Source organism: Balaenoptera borealis (genome assembly GCF_965194805.1).
Source record: "Balaenoptera borealis genome assembly, chromosome: 2".
NCBI lineage: Eukaryota > Metazoa > Chordata > Mammalia > Artiodactyla > Balaenopteridae > Balaenoptera > Balaenoptera borealis.
The window spans coordinates 158,273,385-158,289,329 of NC_138867.1; the positions used below are offsets into that span (position 1 = coordinate 158,273,385).

Genomic DNA, 15,945 nt, shown 5'->3' on the forward strand with positions numbered 1-15,945 from the left:
ACTTGAGCACGGTGGATACTCAAAGCAAACCCCCAGTGGAATATAGTGGAATAGCCACAGTCTGTGTTGTGTAACTGTGAGGCAAGGCAAAATAATATAAGCCATGTCTTATTTTCAGGGATGCATTCCAGACCACAGGTCTGATGCCTATCTGTCTACAAAAATCAACATACACAGGGATAAATTTAAGACATGCTATATACCTACGCACTACATATTTCGTAGCATTCTGACACGGTTATCAATTACGCTGTACAAAGGAGAACAAATCATGCCCATATTATTGCATGTGATGCTGGACAACATTCAAATTTCTTAAATTCTTTGTGATTTCTCACTCTTCACAAGCTGAAAAAATATCAGTGCCAAAAAAATCAGAAAATTTTCTTTGAGAAGATTTTGACAGTCATTCTCCCAATTGCTGTGTGGCTTTGAGCCAATTAATTAGCCTCTCAGTGCCTTAGTTTGTTCTTCTGTAGGTGGTGTCTCCTTCTCAGGGCTACTGTGTGCATCGAGTCAGATCTTGACCACACAGAATTCTCAGACAGTGTTTGGGCCATAGTGCATGCTGGAAAAGTGTTAGCTGCTCCCGATGAGACAGCTTTTCTTCATATGAGTAGGGCTGCATTGGACCTGAAATGCCACAGTTGTAAATGCACAAAGGATATAAGTGTGACTCTGCAAATCAAACTGCTAGCAAGTCAAGGGCTACATGTCAACAACAATGGCAATAATAACTATACAGTGAACGGAGATAGTGCTACTGTCGTAAGGTATATTTACCAGGGTCCTGGCAGGAAATAGAACTTCATTCAGATGATTCTATTGAAGAGAGATTAATGAAGGCACCACTCACATGGGAATGGAAAATTAAGAGAACCAAAGAATTTGAGGTATCCAAAAACTATGGTGCTAGATTGCAAGTTATGGTCACAGATTCTTCCCACTCCAGTATCCAGGCCCCTTTGCAAAAAGACTTTGCAGTTGCTCCTATTCAAAGACGAAGTCCATTTTCCCACTCCCTGACTCTGGCCTAGTCTTGGGACTTGCTTTGGTCAAGTGCTAGAAGTGGTGTTGTGCTAGTGCTAGAAGTGGTGTCGTGAGAGGTCCAAAGCAAGGCTTCTGGAAGCCTTGCAACTTCTGCTTTCATCTTCTTGGAAGATGACCTGGACTTCCAGGTACAGAAGCCTAGTCTAGCCTACTAGACGATGAGAGGCCACGCAGAGGAGAACCAAGGCACCCAGCCAACAGACAGCACCAATCCCCAATCAGGTCATCCACCTAGTCAACCTGTCAGACGATGGCAGCTATATGAGTGATTCCCTGACCAGCAGAAGAACTGCCCAGATGAGCCCAGCCCTGACTGCAGAATCATCTGCAAATAAATGATGATTGCCTTGAATCCCTACATTTGGAGTGATTTGTTATGTAGCAGTAGATAACTGATACAACTAATAATAGCAGAAGCCATTACCATCCCCAGGTCTGAAGAGTCACACAACTGCCAGAGACCTGTGCCTTAGGAAGATGGCAACGGGGAAGAAATGCCCCAACCTCTCTCCCTTCCTCACTTCCCGTTTCTTTTTAGTGCCTCCTGTTGGGCAAACAACCAGAAACCAGAGGCTGAGTGAGACTGAGTGACACAGTCCAGAGGGGTCAACCTTCCAGGGCTGGGAATCGCTCTGGGGGTGGGTGGAGGGCACAAAGGGAAAATAGCCAGCAGATAGGGATAAGTGTGAGGCCTCCCACTTATTCCACAAGAGTCCCCGGTCCCTGTGGTCCTGTGGAACCCTCCATCCTCCGAAAAACCCAAACACACGCAGGGCCAGTCCTTCTAGACATCACTTGATTTCCTGAAGAAGAGAAAATGGTTTGAGACTGCTCTGTTTGTCACTGTTTTTCCTGAGCTTTAAGTGGGTGATTTTCTCTACGGTCTGTGCCATGCTCAGCACCACCCAGACACTCCCCATTTCCCGTGAAATATGAGAAGGGAGAATGCGCATGCATCAAACCAGGGACTTCATCTCCTGCCATCCTTGCCTCCCAGGCCATGTTTCCCACAGGGGAGCTCGTCAGGCATCCTCCAAGCTTTACAAGAACTCCTGAGTCCCCGTTGCTGGGTTGCTGGTGAGCACTGCTCTCTTGGTTTTACCCTCTCTGCAGGACTGTGCACTCCTGCTGCAAAATCCTACTGGCGGTGTTCACCAAATGATCACAAAGTCGGTGACCGGTGGGAACAAAAGGAACTTGTCATGGCCGACGGACCCCAAAGTTCTGCTCTCAGGCTTGGAAGGAACCAGGGGGCTTTTCTTTTCAATCCCCACCCTTGTGGCAGGAAAAATGAAACCACATTTTTAACACTGCTCTTTCACAGGCGGCAAGGAGAGCCTTAGCAAGCTGGTGATAATTTAAACTTGATTCTGGAAATGTGGAAGAGATCATCATTTTCCTGTTGTTTTGCCCTGAAATGCCATCAACAGACTAGAGAGTGGTCTAGCTTTAGAAAGGAGCAGGGCAGGGCTCCCTGAAGGGAGGGGTTTAGTGTGACAAATGCAGGGCTGGAGGAAAAAGCCCAGAGAAGGAACGAAGCAGTTTGCTGACTGGGGAGCAAGAAGAGTTTGCAGAAAGACCTGGGTGTTGAATACAAACAAAGTAACTCTTTAGCTTCTCACAAAAGAGCCCAAAGGAGGAGCCAGCTGAAGTTGGGAGGGCGGAAAGGGGGCTGTCTGAAGATGATGGGGTGCCTGAAGATTTTGGGGTGCTGGCCAGCTCTAGCAGAGGTATAGCCTGACTCCCTGGACCAGAGCAGGGGAAGCGCATCTCAGATGTTAACCCCCAGGGTGGAAAAGCAATAGAAGGAATGTGAAAAGGAGCTGCTCCCCTGGGAGACAGACCTAATAGGCCTGCTTCATCTTGGGCCTCATGACGCTGGGGTCCTGTTTCAGGTAGTGACTTCTTAATGAGGCCCAGTGTGGGGAGGCTGCACGGCTGTGCTTATCTATCACACAGCCGTAAACAGGGCTCCACTGTTTCCTGTCCTTTGCCGCTGCAGAATCCAGTCCCATCCATCCTCCTAAGTGATGAGCCATGGTCAACACCCCGCTTTTCCCATCTATGGCCGAGGGATAACGATGCCGGTTCTCATTGTGCTTGCAGACGTTGGGACCCGAGGGATGAGGCTTTCTTTCCTGCCAGAGATAGGGAAAGGGTGGGCCAGGGTTTCAAACAAACACTTTCCCTTCCTCCCGTTGAATAGATGTATGGAGGGGTGTGGAAAAGGGAGAGAGGCAGTCTGGAAGGCTCTGCAACCGGGCCAAGAGGAGCATTCAATCAGGGACCTGACATTTGCCTATTGACCTCTTATCGGAGTTGCTAAGTCACCGAGGCTTTTGTGCTGCAGAACTGGGAAGGAAGGGATAGCGGGGCCCAGCCAGTCACGCACCCAGCTCCCTGCCCGGCGCCCGCCATTAGCATTTCCCTGACATCTGACTGATATCTTCATTTCACTTTGGTAAACAGGCCACCTCAAGGCCAAGGTGACGGTGACCTCTGGCGCTGCAAGCAGCACAGGATTCTCCCTGGAGACCCCGGTAAAGCACTTTCACATGGGCCAGGGCTCTTATTTCCCATCCCCACCACACTGATGAGTGCTGACAAAAAAAATAAATAAATAACCATCCTGCAGAATAGACAGTGGGGCGTGCCATGCAGAGAAAGAGATGCGAGGGAGGGCGCCAGGGAGGGTTAAGCAAAGCAGGGGGAAGGTCGGACTTAGAAGGTCGCCTTTGCTTCTCTGCCACTAAGAACAATGCGGCTGCCCAGGAGACACTACCAGAGACAGCCTGACTATTGATAGGCTGGAGCACGAGGCCGGCCAAGCTGCTGCATTTCTAACGTTTGGGAAGGGTCTCCAGTGTGAAGTTGCTCGCAGGCTCCGATTCTGCAAAGACAATTAAATATAAATCCTTTGGGGTGAGGGGTGGGTGGAGTGTAAGCCGGTGCCACAATGCAATTTAATCCTGAATGTTTCCGTGGATCTAGTCACAGGCTCAGTGAGTGCGTTTGAGCACGTACCGTGTGCCAAGTGCAAGGTACACCCAGAAGAAATGCACCTTGCCCCCAAAGAAATCCGTGGTCCAGGGGTTTCCTTCCTCCTTCTTACAGGGGCCAGGCAGGCAACATAAATAAATGAAGCAGACAGGGCGTGAGACAGTAGGGAGTTGTTGGGTCTGCGTGAAAAGTTCTGTGTCCTCTGCACAGGGATTAGGGAGCCACTCAGTCCCAGTTGACTGTTCCTACACGAGAGTAACTGCTCAGTATGGCTGTACTTTATGATTGTCAAGGAGAAAACAAATATTTGGAATTTTGTATGATTTTTCTTTTCTGTCTTCTTTAAAACACTCTGTGGGCCGAACAACGTCTGTTGGCCTGTTGGGCCCAGGGAGGATCTTACAATAACATACGATAAGAGCTGAAATAGAAGGAATCTCAGAAACTTACGGGAGCCTGGGGTGGGGGTGGGCATTAACCCAGCCAGTGTGGGGAATGGGAGTGTCTTCCCAGTGAAGATGAACTGAACTGAGTCTTGAATGATGGTAAACGGAGACTAAATCATGACAAAAAGATTGGGAGAGCCATTCCAGGCAGAGGAGTAGAAATTTCACTGGAGACGTTGCCCAGGCCTGCCCAGCCGAAGACGGCATTTCTCAGCCATCCTTGCGGCCACGTAGCCAAGAGTGGCCATCTGACTAATGGTGTCTGTCTTGTGTCCTTAAAGAGGGGAGGGCATGCACTGCTCCCGCCTCACCCCGCGCATCTTACTGAAGGGTATGGTCGCCAGGAGCACAGATGGTGGAGCTGGTGATTCAACCTCTGTGTTTTCTGTAAAACTGAGATACTACTATCTAAAAGAGTCACAGCTATAAAGCGTTTAGAATGGGGCCTGGCATGTACATGTGCTGCCAAAGCATTATTCCATCGATATGATTCTGCAGTGCTCCAAGGAGGACAGAGCAACAAGAGTGTGGGAGCCTGGGCCCCAGTTCCCACATTGCACTTGCCCCGATATGTGGGGACATGTTGACTGCTCTCTCCTTTAAGCCACTGTGTCTTTGCATCTCCGATGCAGCACTCGAGCTTATATCCTTCCAATACAATGAATAAGTCAGAGGTCAGCTGGGGTTCACCAGGTGGATTGCCTCAAACTGCCCCAAAGTGCATGGCCCTTGAGAGTCCAGAGTGACACTAATAATACCCAGGTGCTGTGGCTCCTGGACCTTGTGAGCCCAGCTTCCTCTCATGCCACCCTAGCCCACACCACACCATGGCCTTGAATTCCCACAACAGTGACAACAACCAGGTACCCAGGTGACACATAGGTGCACTGAGCTAACGTCACTGAAGGAGGTTGACTGAGTCCGTGGGTGGCAGGGCACATGACCATCACACAGACTTTGATCTCCGGCTGGACCCCCGTGTCTCCTTCTCCCCCACCCCGCGAGCCCATTTTTTCTTCCCGAGCTGCCTGTGACAGCCAGGGAATGCCCCTTGCAGCCCTCTGCTTACAGGGTGTGTAAGTGACTAAGGGCCCCTGCTGCATCTGTGTGGCGGAAAAACAAAGGTGGGCCATCCCTGGCAGACATAGGACTCCTCTGACGGTAGACTTTGGCTCAAGCACAGCCCTCCAAACCATTGTGATAGCACAACAGCCTAGGACATATCCACCCAATCTTCCCTCTCTCCCTCCCTCAGGGTTAGAGAGCATCATGGTCTGACTGCTGTCCAAGCCCTCGCTCTCTCCCCCATTAATCCCATGGGCATTTCCTTTAATAAAACCCCTGTACATTTGCTCCCGTCTTGGCACCTGCTTCTCCAGTAATACACATTGCCCACGTTTCTTACAAGAAGAAAGAGATATGATTAATTCCTTCACAATTAGGGGACTTATTCTATCCCAGGACCTTTTGCCTACCTAAAGAGAACCATGCCTCACTCAGAGTGGTATTCAGACACCAGGAATACATTTTGGTAATGGTAGAGCTTTCCCAGCTGCCTTTGGATATAAGGATCTGCTCTGTCTTTATACGATTGGGAGGGTGGGAGTGCAATGCCTGCGAGTTGGGAGAGGTCTGGAGCTTTGACTAGGCCTGTTTGAATCTCTAGAAGGAAAGGAGAGGTGATTTCATGTGCCAGTTAGGATGCTTTGGGGAGCACGTAACAGAAACCCTAACTCAGAACAGTTTAAACAAAGGAGGATCTATGCTTCAATGTAGAGTGTCTTCAGGGCCTGTTGACTCCCTGGTTCTTCATGTTACCAAGCATCCGGTTTCCTTCTATCCCACTGCTCTGGCATCTTAGGCCTGTCAGTCCTGCCTTAGCCTGTTTCCCTCATGGTGCCAAGGTGGCTGCCACAGCCCAGTCATCACACTCAGTTGCAACAACTTTTTGCCATAAGCAAAAGAGACTGAATTTCTCTGTGTTTCTCATTTTAAAAGTGAGCAGACTTTCCCGAGTGCTGCAGCAGGACTATGGTCAGAATTTTGTCACATGCAGTTTTGTACGTTTTATTGTCAGAAGAGTGGGACTGCATGTTTGGCTTGGACAATTGGGATTTAGTCTTGAGCTGAGGATAGGGTTACCTTGCCTAAGGGGTGGAATCTGAACACAGTTGTGATTCCATTTTTAGTTGGAAAATGTGTTTCTCTTCCTTCACTTTCCACCATTCAAGCTGTTCAGCCCCTTTCTATTTTTGCTGAACTGTCTCTTGGTCTCCTCAAAGGCAGGACGTTCTTCTTGGTCTCTTGATTGCTAAATTGGTTCTATTTAGCAACTTCCTGGCAGCCAGGAGTGGTCTGATTCCTGAGCTCATTTTACTAGTGAGTTGCCTTTGGCTGCAAATGATTAAAATCTTTTGAAGTAATCAGAAGTAACGAAAGATCTTTTTTAAAAAAATGACTTTCTGACTATGTGATTTCATATTAAAGATAATCTCTAAGTTCCCTTCCAGCTTGGGAACATAAACTAGGTGTCCAGCATGGTGACCTGGGCTTTGCCTCTGGCATGCTATGAAATTTGGGATAAATAATGGCTCCTCTCTGGGCCTCAGAATCTCAATCCAAAAATTGATTGGGGTGGGCCAGATCTGGGACAGCAGATCATTTCAGTTAAGTGGCAGAGGCTGCCTGGAGCAATATGTTAAGAAGGACTCAGAAGTTCAGTGGGCGAAAGTACTGTGATCTATTGGTGATGTCTGCCAAGGGCACAAGAGGGGAAAGTGGTAGGACACATTTTGTTGACTCTGGGCTAGAAGGTCTTGAAGAGCCTTCTAGCTCTAACATTCTTTGGCTATTATTTTTTCCTTCCCCATAGTTTATGCTGAGACTTTTAAGAGGCAATCCAGTGCAGTTAGGAAAGTGGCTTCTGATGGACCTGGTAGCTGTATGACCTTGGGCTTATGTTTCTTCAAATACAACATTGTTTTGCCTCTAGAATTCCTCCATGAATACAGAGCCAGAAATAAAATCTTGTATCCCTTTGTGAATGAGTATGTTCTGCTTTGTGTTTTACAGATAAATATAGATATAGATAGGGATATGAATATAGACATACAGATATGAATAGTGTGTGTATGTAAATATATGTGCATATAACAACATATACACATGCATATCCTCATATGTCTAGAAAGCATACCTAATGCATACTAATTCATTCACTCAGTCACTCAACACACATATATGTTGCACATCTACTATATGCCAGGCACTGTTGAGTGCTGAAGATAAACAGCAGCGAACAAGACGGTTAGTCTCTGACATCCTCGAGGGGCTTTTATTCTAGGAGGAGAGAGAGGCAATAAACAAATGAGTACATAATTGTTTCTTGTACATAAATGTAGAAACCTGAAGGAGGGGAGGGAACAGCATGCCAGGCAGAGGGAATAGCAACTGTGAAGGCTCTGAGTCAGGAATGAACTTGGCAAGTGCAAGGGACAGCAAGGTGGCCAGAGTGGAAGGGACATGTTAGCCAGGGGGAAGCATCATGGGAGGGAGGATGTGAGGTCAGAGAGGCCAGGTCCTGCAGGGCTTTGTAGCAGGTGAAGGTGTGGATTGTGCCCTGAGTGGGACAGAGGCTAGTAGGGTTCCGAGCAGGGGAGGGACTTAGCTTTTAAAGGATCCTTTGGGTGCTGTGCGGTTGGAGAGTGGGAGGGAACACAGCAAGGGTGGAAGCCGGGAGCCGGGTCAGGAAGCTGTTGTGACAGCAAAGGCAACAGGGGATGGTGCCTCTGGCCAAGGTGGTAGAAGTAGGGGTGGGGAGAAGTGGTCAATTTCCTGATGTATTTTGAAGATGGAGCTCACGGAATTAGGGGATGGGATGGATTTTGCCCCAGGGATGAGGGAAAGAGGACTCAGGAATGACTCTTACATTTCTGGCCTTGAGCAGCTGGTGAAAGGTGGTACGGTTTACTAAGAAGGGAAAGACTGGGCAGGAGCAGGCATGGGGCAAGGAGATCAAGGTCCTACTTGGACAAGTTAAGATGATCACTGGACAGGTGTGGGAGAGCCCAGCGCTGGAGATAGAAATTGTTAGTTGCTGATATGTATTTTAGGACTATGTGTCAGAGCCAAGGCTCAGAATTTTGTAAGTGTAAGGATCTCCTTTAATCCTCACGACAAGATTGTTGGACAGGTAATACCATTTTTTATCGCATCTAAAGCTCTGTTGGCTGTATGGCATGTTCTGATTTCAGAGCAGCTAAAATGTGAAAAACTGTGCATCTTAGAACTGATGAAATATGGTCATATTGCTCCCATTTTCCTGATGAAGAAACTGAGATTCAAGTAGCTGGCTCAGGGTTTCAAAGCCAGTAATTGGCAGAGTTGGGATTCCTGTTCTTGTCCTGTCCTTGTTACTGCTCCTCATGCACGTGAAATGCTTAGCAGTGACTAAGTAGTCAGCCTCCTTAATGGGGTCACGATTATCAGCTGTTGAATGCACTGGATCATAGACACGCCACATACGTTCTACAGGATGCCATGCAATACAGCGCAATGTACACACCTGTACAAAGGTCAGGAACATAAAAATGTCTTGGGCCTAAAAACACACATTTTGGTATATGATTGTGTAGCTTTTCATACCCAAATCGTCTGGGCTCAAATTTGCATGTATTAAAGCAAGAAAAAGATATTCTTAAGAATGAACAGCCTCCATCCTGCCCCAGTTCAATCTCTGTTGCTTGGAGCATTCGATTTTGCTCAAGACTCATCCCACAATCTCCCTTGATTTCCAAGGAAAACCAGCTTTGGAGAGACTTGAATCAAAGAGCAGCTGCTCACGGGGCACGTGTCCGTGACTCTGGGGTTTTTCAGGCCTCAGCAGCTGCAGAGGAACTGGAAGTGGGTGAAGGTCATTTCCACCCCCTGCAAATTGAAAGCTACCCAGATGAGAACTGCAAGATGTGAGGAACATAAGCCTACACTTGGTTCTTAGAAGGTTCCAACTTCCTCTCAGAAGCTCAAGGTTGCTCTGAGCAGGATCTAAGCAGAGTAGGGTCGGAAGATTTAGAAATGCTGCTCGCATTTTGACATGTGGAAGTTTGTCCACTTTCATTGCCATGTGATAAGATTGGATCCACCTGGATAATCCAGGCTCATCTCCCCACCTCAGTGTCCTTAACCTTAATCACACCTACAAAATCCCTTTTGCCATGTAAGATAACACATTCACAATTTCCAAGGATTTTGACGTGGGCATTTTGGGGGGTCATTGGGTCATTATTATGGCGACCACATCAGTCTATTTCCTTCCTTTCTTTAGTGTGTAGAACAGACCTGAAAATTAGTAGGTGTTCATTAAGTTTGTTGAATGAGTGAATAGCTACCATGTGCGGGGCAGGGACCAGGTGGTGGGCAGATGTGAAATGCTGGAAATGTGGTTTCTCACTTGCTCTTTACCCTGGGTGGTAGGTTTTACCCCCATTTTACAGATGGGGAAGCTAAGGGTCAGAGAGGTGACATTACTTGCCCGGGACCATCCAGCTGGAGAATGGCAGAGCTGGAACTTGAATCTGTGTCTTTCTGTCTCCAAAGCCCAAGGTCTATACTTCTGTCTTCTGTAGCTAAGGAGGATGTCTCAAGCCTGGGCCTGCCCCTGCCCACAGGTATCTTATTCACATCTGCTCACCTTTCCATGATGGCATTGCCTGTTCCAAAACTGAAGATTGTTTCAGGCCTGTCTTCCTCCCTCTCATTTGGAAAACTCCTTAAGTTCTTTTGATGAAATCAGTTCCACCAGCCTGACGTGAGGATTAGATGAGATTGGGGTATAAGCTTTGCTACTCCATGTGTGGTCCAGAGGCCAGCAGCATTGGCATCAGCTGGAAGCTGTTAGGAATGCAGACTCCCAGAGCCCCACAGCAGCTGATTCAGGCTCTGTGTTTTGATACAGTCTCTGGGTGGTTTGTTCACACATCAGTCTTTTTAATTTATTTTTATTGAGATGTAATTGACATATTACACTGTATAAATGTAAGGTGTACATTGTATACACGTAAGTTGATTTGATACATTTACTGTATTTATTGCAATAAATTACCACATTTATTATGGTAATTATGATACCCACCGTAGCCTGTTAGCTAACACCTCCATCATGTCAAATAAGTCAAATAATGATCATTTCTTTTCTGGGGGTGAGAACACTTAAGATCTAGTCTCTTAGCAACTTTAAAGTATATAATACAGTATTGTTGACTATAATCACAATGCTGTGCATTAGATCTCCAGAACTTATTCATCTTCTAACTGCAAATTTGTACCCTTTGACCAGCATCTCCCCAGTTCTCCCACCACCCCCCCTACCCCAGCCCCTGGTAATGACCATTCTGCTGTCTGTTTCTAATGAGTTCAATTTTTCTAGATTCCACATATAAGGGGTCTCATACAGTACTTGTCTTTCTCTGTCTGACTTATCTCACTTAGCATAAAGCCCTCCATTTTCATCCATGTTGTCACAAATGGCAGGATTTCCTTCTTTCTCATGGCTGAATAATATTCCATTGTATGTAAGTATACCACATCTTCTTTATCCATTCATCATTGATGGACACTTAGGTTCTTTCCATACCTTGGCTATTGTGAATAATGCTGCAATAAACATGGGAGCGAAGGTATCTTTTCGGTACCCTGTTTTCATTTCCTTTGGATAAATACCCAGAAATCGGATTGCTGGACAAGCAAAAATCAACATGTGGGGTACTGCATCAAACTAAAACAATTCTGCATGGCAAAAGAAAGAATCAACAAAATGAAAAGGCAACCTACAGAATGGAAGAAAATATCTGCAAATCATATATCTGATAAAGGGTTAATATCCAAAATATGTAAAGAACTCATACAACTCAATAACGACAACAACATAAATCCATTTAAAAATAGAACTACCACATATCCAGACACACTGTAAATGCTCGATAAAATGTTAGTTGATGACTGCAGGAAGTTGGACCTATTATTTTTATGATAAAAAAGAATCTCAAATTCTCCTGTGATGTAAATAGTCTCGAAGGTCCTTTTAAGTCAGTGTTTTATCTAAATCAGAAATAGAAAGAAAATAAGCAATGGGCAGATTACAAAGACCCAGATTCTTTGGGCGAAAAAAAAAAGGGAGAAAGAAAAGAAAAATATATTGAGTGTGGTGAGTGTTTCTTAGGCCATCTGTGTGAAGAAATAACAAAACCAACCTTGAAATACCAGCAGGAGAGAACACTTGAGAGCTTTACTTGACAGAATTATTGCAAATGGTGCTTCCTGGTTCAGGAAAAAAAAAAAATTTCGAATGTATTTGTCCTTTTTTTCCTAGCATGTTTACAACTCCCGGTAAAGCCAACAATCAGTTTTCAGCTCTTTTTGATTCTACTCATCCTGTGGTTAATAATTTCCAGTTTACCCAGCAGGCTACGTCACCTCCCCTTTCCTGGGAAAGAATTTCTGTGCTCCGGCTGGCAGCGAACCTGTCTTCTTAGCAGCTGCCCAAGTCATCCAGCCCACCCCTGCCTTCTCTCCAACAGGGACCTTCCCGGTGGGTGTCAGAACAGTGACTTAGTGTTCTGCATGGGGGAGAGGGAAGAAGAGAGGGCTGTCTCCCTGTCCTTTTATTAATCTGGCGACGAGAAGAATTTTCTGTTTCCTGGGAAATAGCTGATAAAGGACATTTTGTCTGCTGCTATTTATGTATACCTAGGCTGAACAAATCCCCAAACTCTGCTCTCCCCAGCCCCCTCTGGAGCTGGAACTTTGAAAACAGGGGACAATAATGAAAGCCTAGAGCCAGCAGCCTGGTATGAGCCCGGGTACCCCATCTCCCCTTCCTCCTCTCGCCTGCTGTTGAAAGCTACGCCAGCTGCAGCCACATCCAGGGGTTGGCTTCTCAAACCTCCATGGCCCTGAGAAATGTTTCTTTGGGCCGGTGGGGTGGGGTGGCATGAGGGGATTTGGTGGAAAGTGGGCTAGACTAATCAGAGGGCACATCCCTGCAGCCTGTAGCACTACCCACAGCCCGCCCCCTCCCCGGGTGCAAATCTTTGCCCAGCAGGCTTGCTATCACCAAATCTGGCCAGCGTCAGTGCAGGGGGAGGTGTGGGCTGCCAACAGGCTCAGTGAGTTTCTGATCCTCTCCCCAGTTTATCTGAATGGGCAGAATGGCTGCAAAATAAACCGGCAGAAAAACCCAGGGTGTTCCTGAAGAGTGTACCTGCAACTTCCTGTTTACAGCTCCGTGGGAGAAGCCCTGGGGACCAGTTCTGCACACGTCAGTTTTCTTTCTGCTTCCTCTGAGATCCCTGACATTGTGAGGGCAAAGGCCTTCCCTTTGCCACCTGGAAAAATAATACCCTGGGAACGTGAGCTTAACTGTGAAGGCTGCTCAAAAAAAAACACCAAGTTGGCAAGTTGGGGTTTGTGACGAAGGTTGACTTGAGCCTGAATCTTCAGGTCCTTCTGAGAGCGTCCCCCATCCTATTGTGGGGGTCACAGTCTGAGACCCGGTGAGATAGCCCACTTGGGGACTTCAGGGGGTCAGCCGTAGGGAGCGGGGAAGGCAGCTGCAAAGGCAAAGGAATCCGAGCCCCACCCTACCTGCTGTGTGTCCTTTGCTTTCCACGTTTCCCTTTCCTGGACTAAAATGAAGAGCTGGGCATTCTCGAAGGGCTTTCTCATGGTGACGCCAGGCAAATGGTTGTCCCAAGGACACCCTAACGATTGGGAAGATGTTTCTTTCAAACAGGCAGGCAACAGCGGTGGTGGCATCACAGAGCTTGCCACTGGAAGAGTGTGCAGGGACCAGCAGGATTGTCCTCCCCTTGGAGCTTGTTAGAATGCAGAGTCTCAGGCCCTGCTTGTCCCCACTGATCTGAATGTGCCTTTTAACAGACCCTCCCCCCAACCCTGCCCCAGGCGGTTCCTACACACATGAAAAGGGGGGAAGCACTGCCCTAGGGCACCCAGCCCTGTGTCCTCCTTGGGTGGACGCTGCGCTGACTTTGGACAAATTGTGCTTTAAAAAAATCTCATGGGCACTTTGCCTTTTGTAACTGAGCTTGTTTCCCTCTTTGCTAAGAAGAAAAGGTTTAATTCAACTGAAGTGTTGGCTTATTTGGCCTCATGTATAAGACATGCCACATAGCAAAGACCTAATAAGGACACAGTTATGTGCTCAAAAGAAGAGTTTCTCGGATGAATATGATGTGTCCTGAGACCTGATAATTCAAATGCCAGAGTGGGCAGGCAGGTGACAGAGATGCAGAAAGTGGGCTGGGTGGACCTGTGAGGACTGTACAGCAGATGTCCTGGCTGAAGGGGCAGCTGTGAACTCAACCCCGGCCTGTCCTTGTCATGCAGGGAGCCAGCCCAGGGCGACCAGATCATGACATTTTTCAAGAGAAGCCTAAATTTGGATTGTTTTGAAATCACCCACTATTAAAATGTTGGCAATTCATTAAATTTTTTTTGAAAGAAAGAAAACATGGGGGTAAACCTAACGCAGCATGTCAGGGAACGTCTTGGGGCCATGGGTCTGTAACCTCAGGTTGAGTCCCTCCACCCTGGATGAGCTCTCAGACTAGTGAGGGAGATGGAGAATTTCGATATGATACCACGAGGGAACACGTGCTACCAGACCTCCGAAAAGAGGTACTGAGTTCAGCCTAAGGGCATCTTTATTCAAATTGTCCATTCATTATTCAGAAGTGTTTACTGATCCCCTGCTAGGAGCTGGGCTTTATGCTGAAGCTAGGGATAAAACAGTGAACAAGACAGATAGAGTCCCTGCCCTCAAAGAATATGCAGACTGGAAGATGGGAGGGAGAGGCTAGACATGGGAATGGTGTTCCAGGCAGGGAGACTTGCATGTGCAAAGGCCCTGAGGTGCAAACAGCACGTTGTAGGTGGGGAGCTACAAGCACATCGGTGCTAGGGGAGTTTGCTGTGTGATTGAGGAGGGGTGAGAGGCGAGGCTGGGAAGGGAGGCGGGGCCAGAAGTCAGTGGTCCCTACTGTACCTACGATTAAGGAGCTTGAATTTGGACCCACATGGCTGGAATTCAATTTTCCTAAATTCATACTAGTTGCCGAGAAGAGGATGAATCTAATGAGCAGGGAGCTGGGAAATACCAGAAGTCCAGAGAGCAGTCAGGGGAGACTTGGGCAGTGGTCCAGGAGTGAGGTGATGAAGGCCTGAACCGGGGGCATCGTGCAGGGATGGAGCGGTGCGTGTGGATTCGAGAACTGTGCAGAGTTCAAATCAGCCGGATGATGCTGGCTTGATGGGGACCATGGGGAAGAAGGAGGAGCCAGGGTTTCTGGCCTGGGTGCTGGGTGGACGTGGATTGCTATGGTTGGTGATAACAGCGGTTACTTGCATGGCCAACAGAGGCAGAGCCTGCCTGGGTTCAAATGCCAGCTCCACCCCTTGTTCTGTGAGTGACCCTGGCCAAGTTCTTTCAACCCTCTGAGTCTCGCGCTCCCCATCTGAGGAAGGCGGCAGGAATACTGGCTTAGTTGGTGTGAGGATAAGATGAGATAAATGGTGAAAAGCGCTCATTGCCTGACACACAGTAGGTGCTCAGCGATTGTGGTTCTCACTCTCCCGGCTTCCACCACCAACCCATCACATCGGCATGCACTGTGAAACCTACTGGCCCCCTAGCAATAGAATGTAGTTCAAAAAACACTAAAATGGTTTACAAGGTACCTGTCGTGGCCTGAATGGTGGCCCCTCAAAGATAGGCCCATGTCCTAATCCCTGGAAACTGTGAATGTGACCTTATTTAGAAAAAACGTCTTTGCAGATGCAATTAAATGAAGGATCTCAGGATGAGTTCCTCCTGGATTATTTGTGTGGACCCTAAATTCAATGATGGGTGAAGAGACACACAGAGAAGAAGACATACAGGTAGAGATTGGACTGATGGAGACAAGAGCCAGGGAATGCCAACGGCCACCGGAAGCTGGAAGACGGAGGGAGATTCTCTCCTAGAGCCTTCGGAGGGAGCGTGGCCCTGCCGACACCTTGATTCCAAACTTCTGGCCTCCAGAACTGTGAGAGAATAAGTCATTGTTGTTTTAAGCCACCCAGTTTGTGGTGATTTGTTACGGCAGCCCCAGGAAACTCACCCAGTGCCCTTCCACAGCGTCTCACCTCGAAACCGCATGAGAAGTAGGAGAAGTTGGTAGGCGGCCCTGGCTACGCCCATTTTACAGAGTAGGACATTGAGTCTCAGAGGGGTGGAAGCACCGGCTTGAAGACACACAGCCAAGGAGCTTCACGAGCCTGGAACCCAGCTCTCCTGAGTCCTCCTCCACCCACTGGCCTTTCTGGAACATTCCACCCTCCTCCCTGCACCAGGCACCAGTGGGTTATGAGGTGCGGTTCACTGCGTAGTCAGGGC

General features: G+C 47.7%; 1 long non-coding RNA gene across 1 annotated transcript; it reads right to left on the reverse strand.

Annotated features, from left to right (window-relative positions):
* Positions 1-3,529: 3,529 nt before the first annotated feature.
* On the reverse strand, positions 3,530-12,729 carry LOC309623862. Its single transcript, XR_014241697.1, has 3 exons — positions 12,607-12,729; positions 11,744-11,810; positions 3,530-11,279 (listed from the first exon to the last, which is right to left on the reverse strand). It is a non-coding gene; the product is annotated as an uncharacterized lncRNA (long non-coding RNA).
* Positions 12,730-15,945: the final 3,216 nt, after the last annotated feature.